The 9,983-nt window shown below is 40.8% G+C and overlaps 1 pseudogene; it reads left to right on the plus strand.

Annotated features, from left to right (window-relative positions):
• The first annotated feature begins 3,262 nt into the window (after positions 1-3,262).
• LOC130037004 (uncharacterized) lies at positions 3,263-3,359 on the plus strand (annotated as a pseudogene).
• The last annotated feature ends 6,624 nt before the right edge of the window (positions 3,360-9,983 follow it).

A 9,983-nucleotide genomic window follows, 5' to 3' on the forward strand; every position in this document is an offset into this window, starting at 1 on the left:
CAATTCTTGGGACAAAGACGATGGGAGGCCTCACCTTCCCCAACCTCAAACTCTACTACAAAGCGATAATAATTAAAACAGCATGGTACTGGAACAAAGGCAGAGCCGCCGACCAATGGAACATCATTGAATATACTGACAAACACCTTCAAATATATGTTCATCTAATCTTTGATAAGGGAGCAAGAAATGTGAAGTGGAGCAAGAAAGACTTCTTTAACAAACGGTGCTGGAAAAACTGGACAGCTACATGCAATAAAATGGGCTCAAACCTCTACCTAACAGCAAGCACAAAAGTCAGATGAAAATGGGTCAAAGACCTCAACATCAGAACAGAATTCATCAGGTACATTGAAGACAAGGTGGGCAAAACCCTCCACGACATTGAAGCTAAAGGTATCTTCAAAGATAACATGCCACTGGCCAAAAAAGTGAAAACAGAGATGAACAAAGGGGACTATCTTAAATTAAGTAGCTTCTGCACCTCAAAAGAAACAGTGACCAGAATACAAAGACAATCTACAGAATGGGAAAGGATATTCACCCAATGCCTATGTAATAAGGGGTTGATATCAATGATATACAAGGCACTTGTTGAACTCTACAAGAAGAAATCATGCAACCCCATCAGAAAATGGGATGATGAAATGAACAGTAACTTTCTCAAAGAAGATACCGAATGGCCAAAAGGCACATGAAAAATGCTCTTCATCACTAATCATCAGGGAAATGCAGGTCCAACCAACAAAGAGATATCACCTCACACCACTGAAACTGACCCACATCCAAAAGAACAAAAGCTACCGGTGTTGCCATGGATGTGGGGAAAAAGGGACTCTCCTTCACTGCTGGTGGAAATGCGGACAGGTTCAGCCATTTTGGAAAACAGTATGAACGGTTCTCCGAATACTAGAAATTGAGCTCCCATTTGACCCAGCAATATCACTCCTGGAAATATAGCCTGGAGAGGCAAAAAAGTACAGCCGAAATGACATCTGCACTTGTATGTTCATTGCTGCACTGTTCACAATAGCCAAAATCTGGGGAAAAAAAAACCTAGTGCCCAAGAACAGATGACTTGTTAATAACACTTTGTTTCATCTACACAGTGGAATACTCTGCAGCTGTTAGAAAAGAAGAAGTCATGAAATTTGCATAAAGTGGATCAACATAGAAAGTGAAATGAGTCAGAAAGATATGGACGGACATTGAAAGGTTGTACTCATCTGTGGAATATAAAGTAACAGAATGAGAGACTAATACCCAAGAATAGAGTGATAAGGACTAGGAGGTATGCTCCAGGCCTTGGAAGCCGGCATCACATGCTGGGGGGAAAGGCAGCTCAGATGGAGGTCAGAACACCCACTAAAGGGTATTTGGAGGACCCGCTCTGGGTGGGAGATGCATGACAAAAGTAGACCATAGAGCCATTCTTTCTGCCCCACCAAGATCACGATTTGACCCCCACAAGAGGCTATCCGGCACGACCACAGCACCAGAGGCACGTGGAACCAATTCAGAACCCAGAGGCTTTTGGCAGAAATGTGACTGAACTATGCATTAAGCTACGGCACCATTCTCCCTCAGGTGGGAAAGGGTATTTGTCGCTTCTGCCTTTCTCCCCACTGGCGGCACGATTCCCACCACCTCAGAGACTATTGGACAGCCAGGTATGAGCTAGGGTGACAGGGCAACTACATCCTCGTGGGATTGGGGGTGAGGGGTGAAACCAGCCCATTCGTCCTGCCAGCCAAGACCATGAGTTGCCCACCACGAGTGGCTCTCTGGCATGCCATGGCCCCAGAGAACAAAAGAGAATGCCCTGCCACAAAGGCACGTTTGGGGGCATGGTGGGAGGAATACTGGTATCATTGGTGGTGGAGAACGATTTCCTTGAGCAGGCACCAGTTACATCTCCATTCGTCGTAGCCCTCAGATTTTAGCAAGTACCACATTGGAGGTTTTTTCACGGTCAGGGAAATGAGATACTTCATTGTTTCTGGGTTTTGGCATATAGAATACACCACGGGTAGCTTGCCAGTCTCTGCCATGTAGGCAAGATACGCTTGGTAACCTGCCATGTTCTCCGAGAAAGAGAACTGGACAATATGAGTTGTTGTCTTATCAACAAGATCCAGTCTCTGGATCTTGGCCATTGATGGAATTACATGGCTCCAGAGGCAGTCCGGGGGTGTAACCCTTAGCTACTGGAAGATGGGGGATCTGGATGGAGGAGGCCCATTCTTGGTCCGAGCAGACTTGAATATCTCAGCCCCGGGTCCCGCACACCTGGGTTCCTCTGCCAGTTCTTCATGCATGAGGCTCCTTCAAGTGTGGTGAGAGTGGTCTTAAGCATACCTATTGCTGGTTGCAGAGGTCTTCAGCTGTCAGGTCTCTGCTCGGGGTGGTGAGGGAAACACAACCCACACACTCCAAGGGACCCTGGTGAGGAAAGCCAGGTGCGGCGTCAGGAGACCGTCATTTCAGAGATACTTAGACTTAATTTTAGATCGAAAGGTATACATCATTCAAACAGTTGTATGTGCTTAGTAATAAAATATTACACACATGTTCAATCACCTAAGAAAGCCCATTCTGCTCAGGGAACTAGATTTTTAATTACAGGTCTGTTTTGCCCATGTGGAATGACTGAGAATCACTATGAGTAGATATAAAACTCACTATACACACAAAGATGCACACAGGTTACTTTGAGTCATCTGTGTTGTTAATGTGTCTTGGCCATTAAACTACATTGAGACCCCTTTTATGTCCTTTACAGGAGCCTCATGAGTCTCACCTTCCCTTCAAGTTGAACTTGTAATAAGGTGGAATGAAATCATCAATATGCTTCTCACCTCTTCCTTCAGGAGAAAAATCCTACTTACTTTCAAGGTGGTCAAAGTGCGGACAACGCAATCCACTGTTTTCTGGAGATGTACACGGGACCGAGGTGAGAATAGCAAAAGGCTCCAGTTTAATTTTCTTAATGAAGGTTTCATGGTAGAGCATTAAACAAGACTGATACACCACCTTCCAAAAGAATTATTTTGCAAAACTTATGCCCTGGGTATGGTAAAAGATAATATGGTAAAAACCAGACTTTTCCTTCTGGGACATTAATGTTCTAAATTTATCACTTCAAGCTGCTTTGAAATACCTTCCTAGATTGGGAATCACTGTCTGCCATAGGAGTGAGTAAGGACAACACTCAAAGTAATCAGAAGAGAAAAATAGGGAAAAAAATCAGCTCTTATACTCAGTTTGGCAACACATATACTAAAATTGAAATGATACAGAGATTAGCATGATCCTTACACAGAGATGACAGGCCAACTTGTAAAGTGTTCCATATTTTTGTTGCATTAAGAATTAACAGGGCTAATTTAAGCTAAGACAAGCCCCACAAATACTCAAAATTTCGACATAAAGATAGCAAAAATCCCCATCACAATGATCTCTCTCAATGTCAATGGACTAAGTACACCAATTCAGAGGCACAGGATGGCAGGATGAAATAGAAAACTGAACCCAACATTCTGCTGCCTGCAAGAAAAATATCTGAATAATCAAAGCAACCATGGGCTCAAAGTCAAAGGCTGGAAAACAATTCTTCAAGAAAAGAACACCTCCAAAAAGCTGCAGTGGCCATACTAGTATCAGACCACGTGGACTTCAGGCTAAAGGTTATAAGAGACAGTGAAGGTCATTTGTTAATGATCATGGGATATGTACATCAGAAAGAACTCACCCTCCTCAATGTATATGCTCCTAATGACAGACCAGAAAAATACGTAAAAACAACTTCTAATAGACTTAAAGAAAAACATTGATAGCAACACAATACTAGATGGAGATTTCAACAGTACTTTCTCACTTCTCAATAGATCAAACAGACAATAACTCGGCAAGAAAATATTTTATTTGAGGGAAATAATGAACAACCATTGGCTTAGAGAAGAAATCAAAGAGGAAATAAAAAGATTCCAGAAAAAAATGATAACGAGGAACTATCAGAACGTGTGGGACAGAGCAAAAGCAGTTCTAAGAGGAAAGTTTATAGCTCCGCCAGAATTCAACTGGAAGAAAGAAAGGGCCTACAAAAATAACTTACAGCTCAAGATTTTGGAAAATACCAAGAAAAGGAGTCCAAACTAGCCAGGAGGAAAGAAATAATAAAACCTGGAGCAGAAATCAATGAGATATAATCCCAAAATACAATCCAGTAGACCAACAAAAGCAAGAGATGGTTCTTTGAGAAAATAAATAAGATCGATAAACCACTAGCAGAACTCACAAAGAAGAAAAGAGAAAGAATCCTAATAAATCGAATCAGAAATGCAAAGGGGGACATCATAATAGAAACTACAAAATCCATAGGATCATCAGAGATTATTTTGAGAATCTTTACAGCAGGAAATGAGAGAATCTTGAATAAATTGATAAATTACTGGATTCCAATTACCTCCCAAGGCTGAACCAAGAAGATTTTGAAAACTCGAACCCATCACTACAAGGAAATTGAAATGATAATCAAAAGTATCCCCCAAAACAGGAGCCCAGGCCCAAATGGATTCACTAATGAAGTATTTCGAAACCTTTCAAGAGGACCTACTGCCAACATTTTTTAAGATTTTCCAGGAAATTGAAGAAACAGAAATACTCCCAAACAATTTCTATGAGACAAAGATCAGCCTGATACTCAAATCAGACAGAGGCACCACAAAAAAGAAAATTACAGACCTATTTCCTTGATAAATCCAAAGATCCTCAAGATTATACCAGCAAAGAGAATCCAGAAACTCAACAAAAGGTCACACTCTATGACCAACTAGGTTGATCTTGGGGATGCAAGGATGGCTTAACATTCTCAAGTCAAACAACAGAATACACCATCTCAATAAAATAAAGAGAAAAATCATATGATAATATCAATAGATGTAGATAAAGCATTTGAGGAGATCCAGCACCCATACATGATGAAAAACTCTCAACAAAATGGGAGTGGAAAGTACTTTCCTCAATATAGTCAAAGCAAACTAACACAAACCCACACCAAGCATTATTCTCAACGGGGAAAAACTAAAGGCTTGGAGCAGAAATCAATGAGCTAGATTCCCAAAATAAAATCAGGCACAAAACAAGTTACCCACTCTCACCACTCCTATTCAACATAGTACTTGAAGTACTTGCCATATGATTTTGGTAAGAAAAAGATATCAAGGGCATCCAGATAAAAAAAAGGAAGAACTCAAGCTTTTACTATTTGGAGATGACATGATAGTATACTTAGAAAATCCCAAAGAATCTACCAAAAAGCTCCTGGGAAGAATAGATTTTTTTACTAAAGTAGCATAATACAAAATCAATATCCAGTAGTCCATGGCTTTCCAAATACTATTAATGAAAGAGAAAAAAGATATAGGCGAAAAACAATCCCATTCACAATAATAACCTCAGAAAATCAAGTATATTAGAATCAACTAAAAAGGTTAAGGACCTATACCAAAAAAACTCTACAAAACACTATTTCATGAAATAAAAGAGGATATGAGGAAATGGAATCACATCCCATGCTCATTGATTGAGAGGATTAACACTGTCAAAATGGCAATACACCCCAAAGCGCTATAAAGATTTAATGTACTTTCTATAAGGATACCCATAACATTTTTCAAAGAAATAGATTAAACCCTCTTGAAACGCATACACAACAATAAACTCCCATGATGAGCTAAAGCAATCTTTGGTAAAAAGAAGAAGGGATCAGCTTCCACAACTTCGAACCCTACTACAAAGTCGTAGTAATCAAATTAGCATGATATTCAGATAAAGACAGGCCTCAGATCAATGGAATATAGTCAAATATCCTGACGCTGGCCCTCAGATTATTATTACCTAATGTTTCATAAAGGCTCAATAAATATGAATTTGAGCAAGGAAGTCTCTTCAACAAGTGCTGCTGGGAAAACTGGTCAGCAACATGCAAAAAAAATTAACTCAGACCTCTTTATAGTGCCAGGAACAAAGTCAGATCAAATGAATTAAAGACCTCAATATCATACCTGAATTCTTAAGATATATGGAGAAAAATGTGGGAAGATCCCTCCATGACATTAAAGCTAAGGGAAACTTCTAGAATGATACACCACTGACCAAGGAAGAGGAAGTGAAGATAACCAAATGAGACTACATTAAACCAAGAAGTTTCTGCAACTCAGAAAAAATGGTGACCATGCTAAAAAGACAGCCCTCATAATGGGGGAAAATTATTTATGCAATACCCATAAAATTAACCCCTTATTGTATATAACCCAAGATATATATGGCACTGGTAGAACTTCATGAGAAAAAGACATTCAACCCCACCAAAACATGAGGAGAAGAAATGAACAGAAACTTCCTCAAAGAATAAATACAAATGACCAAAAAACAGAGGTAAAATGTTCTACATCATGAATCATCAGGGAGATACAAATCCAAACAGCAATGAGATATCTCACACCACAGAGATTGACACACATCAAAAAGAACAAGAGCAACCAATGTCAGCATGGAAGTGGGGAGAAAGGGTCTCTTCTTCACTATTGGTGGGGATGCCGATTGGTTCAGCCTTTTCGGAAAACAATATGGGCATTTCTCAGAAAGCTACAAATTGAGCTTCCATGAATCCAGAAATACCACTTTTGGCAATATACTCCCGGGCCCCAAAACACACAGCAGAAATGCTATCTGCACTTCTATGTTCATTGCAGCACTATTCACAATAGTGAGAATCTGGAAACAACTTGTATGCCCAAGAATTCTCAATGATTAGTTAGAGAAACTATGGTATATCTAAACAATGGAATACTATGCAGCTGTTAGTGAAAATGAAGTTATCAAGTATGCTTATAAATGGATGTACATGAAGAGTATCATGCTGAGTGAGATGAGACAGATGGAGACAGACAGATATAGGATTACATTCATTTGTGGGATATGAAAAAACATAACTTTAGATTAATACCTTAGAACAGTAGAAATAAGGGCCAGAATGATTGGTCCACTGTTAGAAGCCTACCTTATGGGCTGGGGGAGATGGCAGTTGGGATCGAGAAGAGACCACTATGACAAAGATAGTTGGAAATGATGATGCTGGAAAAGAACTGTGAAGTGAAAATAGGTAAAGGAAGAAACATGGTAACCTATCAGTTCCTGTGTTGTAAACCATGATGCCTCAAAAGGGAGAGATCGGTAGATAGGTAGATAGGTAGAAGAAAGGGAGAGACAGGGGGCGGGGGTGAGGAGAGAGAGAGGGAGAGAAAGGATTTCAGGGGGAAAACTGGGGACACTGTAGGTGGGAAATGTTCACTGGTGGAGCAATGGGTCTTGGAACACTGTATGACTGAAACCTACTCATGAACAGCTTTGTATCTCTTTATTTCCCAGTGATTCAGTCAATCACTCAATGGTGATTCAGTCAACCAGTCATGGTGATTCAGTCAATCACTCAATCAATCAATAAGTAAATAAATAAAAATCAACTCTTTGGGCCCAACCATACCTAGAGGGCACTCCAGCTTTATAGGCACATGAATCAAGTATCTTCTTAGTTTAAAATGAGTGTGGTATGAGTTTGTCACTTTCAAACATAAGAATTCTGATTAATCACCATGGAATGTTTGTTTAATATAATGTTTTCTGAATAATTTTTATGAGACAAGATCTGTGAATAAAACCTTCAAGTGAAGAAAACAACATTCAATTATTTCTGTCACTTATTCATTTCACACTTCACTTAATCACTTAACTTCCCGTTAGTCGTTGATTTGCTCGAGCGGGCGCCAGTAACGTCTCCATTTGTCCCTGTCGCGTGCTTCAGGGTCAGGTGAATGAGACCAGTTGTAGTTACTGGTTTTGGCATATCGAATACACAGCGGATAGATTGCCAGGCTCTTCCGTGCGGGAGGAATACTCTCGGTAGCTTGCCAGTCTTTCCGAGACGGATAGAGGCTTTTGGGGTGACCTCTAATCACCCTTGTAGGTGTTACCATATTTGAACCCTATCAAATATGGTACGACAATTCCAGAAGATGGGTATTTAGTGTTTTATAATGTGTCGCGCGGCTGCTTGCGGCCGCGCGGGTCCGGAAAGCGTCCTGGAGTGTGGCAACGGCTGGGTAGTGGAAGTAGTGTCGAGAGTGGAAGTCTGCCAGTGGGGTATTTATCTGGGTAGGGTGGGTCTCCTGTGCACAATTCGATCCCTGGGTGGTTGATGGAAGCAGACAGGGCAGGGTAGGGTGGGGCTCCTGATTAGAATCCCTTTATCACCTGTGGTGGTGGGCGCAAGCAGAGAAGCTCTGTCCCTGGGTCCGCCGAGTCTGGAGTCCAAGGTCTCAGAGAGTTCCGCTTATCTTGTTCTGTGGGTCTTCAGCTGTGCGTGGGTCTCGGCCGGAGCTGCCGCGTGGGTCCGGAAAGCGTCCTGGAGTGTGGCAACGGCTGGGTAGTGGAAGTAGTGTCCACTTATCTCCTCTGTGCCCCTGGCTGAGCATTTGCAGATTAAAGAAGCCTTTGAGAATGAAGTGGGACTCATAAAAGCCAGCTTGAGAAGAAAGGAAGAAGAAAGCCAGAACAAAACGCAAGAAGTCTCCAAACTTCAGACTGAGGTGCAGAATACTAAACAAGCCTTAAAAAATCTAGAGACCAGGGAGGTGGTTGATTTGTCCAAATACAAAGCAACAAAAAGTGATTTGGAGGCACAAGTTTCCAACCTAAGTGAAAAGCTGGCCAATCTGAATAGGAAATATGAAGAAGTGTGTGAGGAGGTTTTGCAAGCCCAAAAAAGGAAACTGTCAGCAAAAGATGAGAAAGAATTGCTACATTTCAGCATTGAGCAGGAAATCAAAGACCGGCAGGAAAGGTGTGATAAGTCCTTAACAACCATCAAGGAGTTGCAGAGGCGAATACAGGATTCTGCTAAAGAGATTGAAGCAAAGGATAATAAGATAACTGAGTTGCTTAACGATGTGGAGAGACTAAAGCAGGCCCTCAACGGCCTCTCGCAGCTCACCTACGCCAGCGGGAGCCGCAGTAGGAGGCAGAGCCAGCTGGTGGACAGTCTGCAGCTCCAAGTGAAGACTCTGCAGCAGCAGCTGGCTGATGCTGACAGACAGCACCAAGAAGTAATTGCGATTTATCGGACACATCTTCTTAGTGCCGCACAGGGTCACATGGATGAGGACTTATTCATTTATTCAATTATTATTATGGAAAATAGGATTCAGGTGAGAAAACAAGAAATCTTTTACTTATAGCATGAACTTCTAATGTCTGGACTGCAAATTTCTAACATCTTTAGATTGGCTATAATATAGCTAGTTCTGCTTGAGAAATAATTGACTTCTGTCCAATATTCTGAATTTTGCCTTATTGTGTGGCCTGAATAAGTACTTCTATGAATAGAAATTATTAATTATCATTAGAAGCCATTTGAATGTTAATTTATATTGTTGTGATTTATATTTTAATCTAATTACTTTTTCTAAAAGAGATAAATTTGGATGTGGCAGATTGAATCCAATTGAGTCCTGAAGAGGTCAGGGAGTAAATGAAAATTATAGGAAGAATTTGATGAATTGGAGGAGGGGAAGGGCTTAAAGGCCAAAATATTTCACCACCTGAATTTAATAAAATTTATTTATTACGTTATCATAATGAATGACAGCATCACTTGGTACAGTAGTTCAGATGAAATATAGGATTTTTCTAAGAACACACACACACACGGATACATGCACACATACTCATTCTCTCTCTCTCTCTCTCTGTCTCTCTCTTACACATGCATGCATGAATTCTTATAAACTCAACATTCTCACACAATAGCACTCATAAACACACACACTTATAATCTCTTCCCATCTTTCCACCCTCCCCTGCAGTCCACACCACCCCTGATCCCTATCTCCAGCTACTTAAATACATGCTACCCATCTACAGTT

Source organism: Sorex fumeus, unplaced genomic scaffold, assembly GCF_029834395.1.
Source record: "Sorex fumeus unplaced genomic scaffold, SorFum_2.1 ptg000070l, whole genome shotgun sequence".
NCBI classification, from domain to species: domain Eukaryota; kingdom Metazoa; phylum Chordata; class Mammalia; order Eulipotyphla; family Soricidae; genus Sorex; species Sorex fumeus.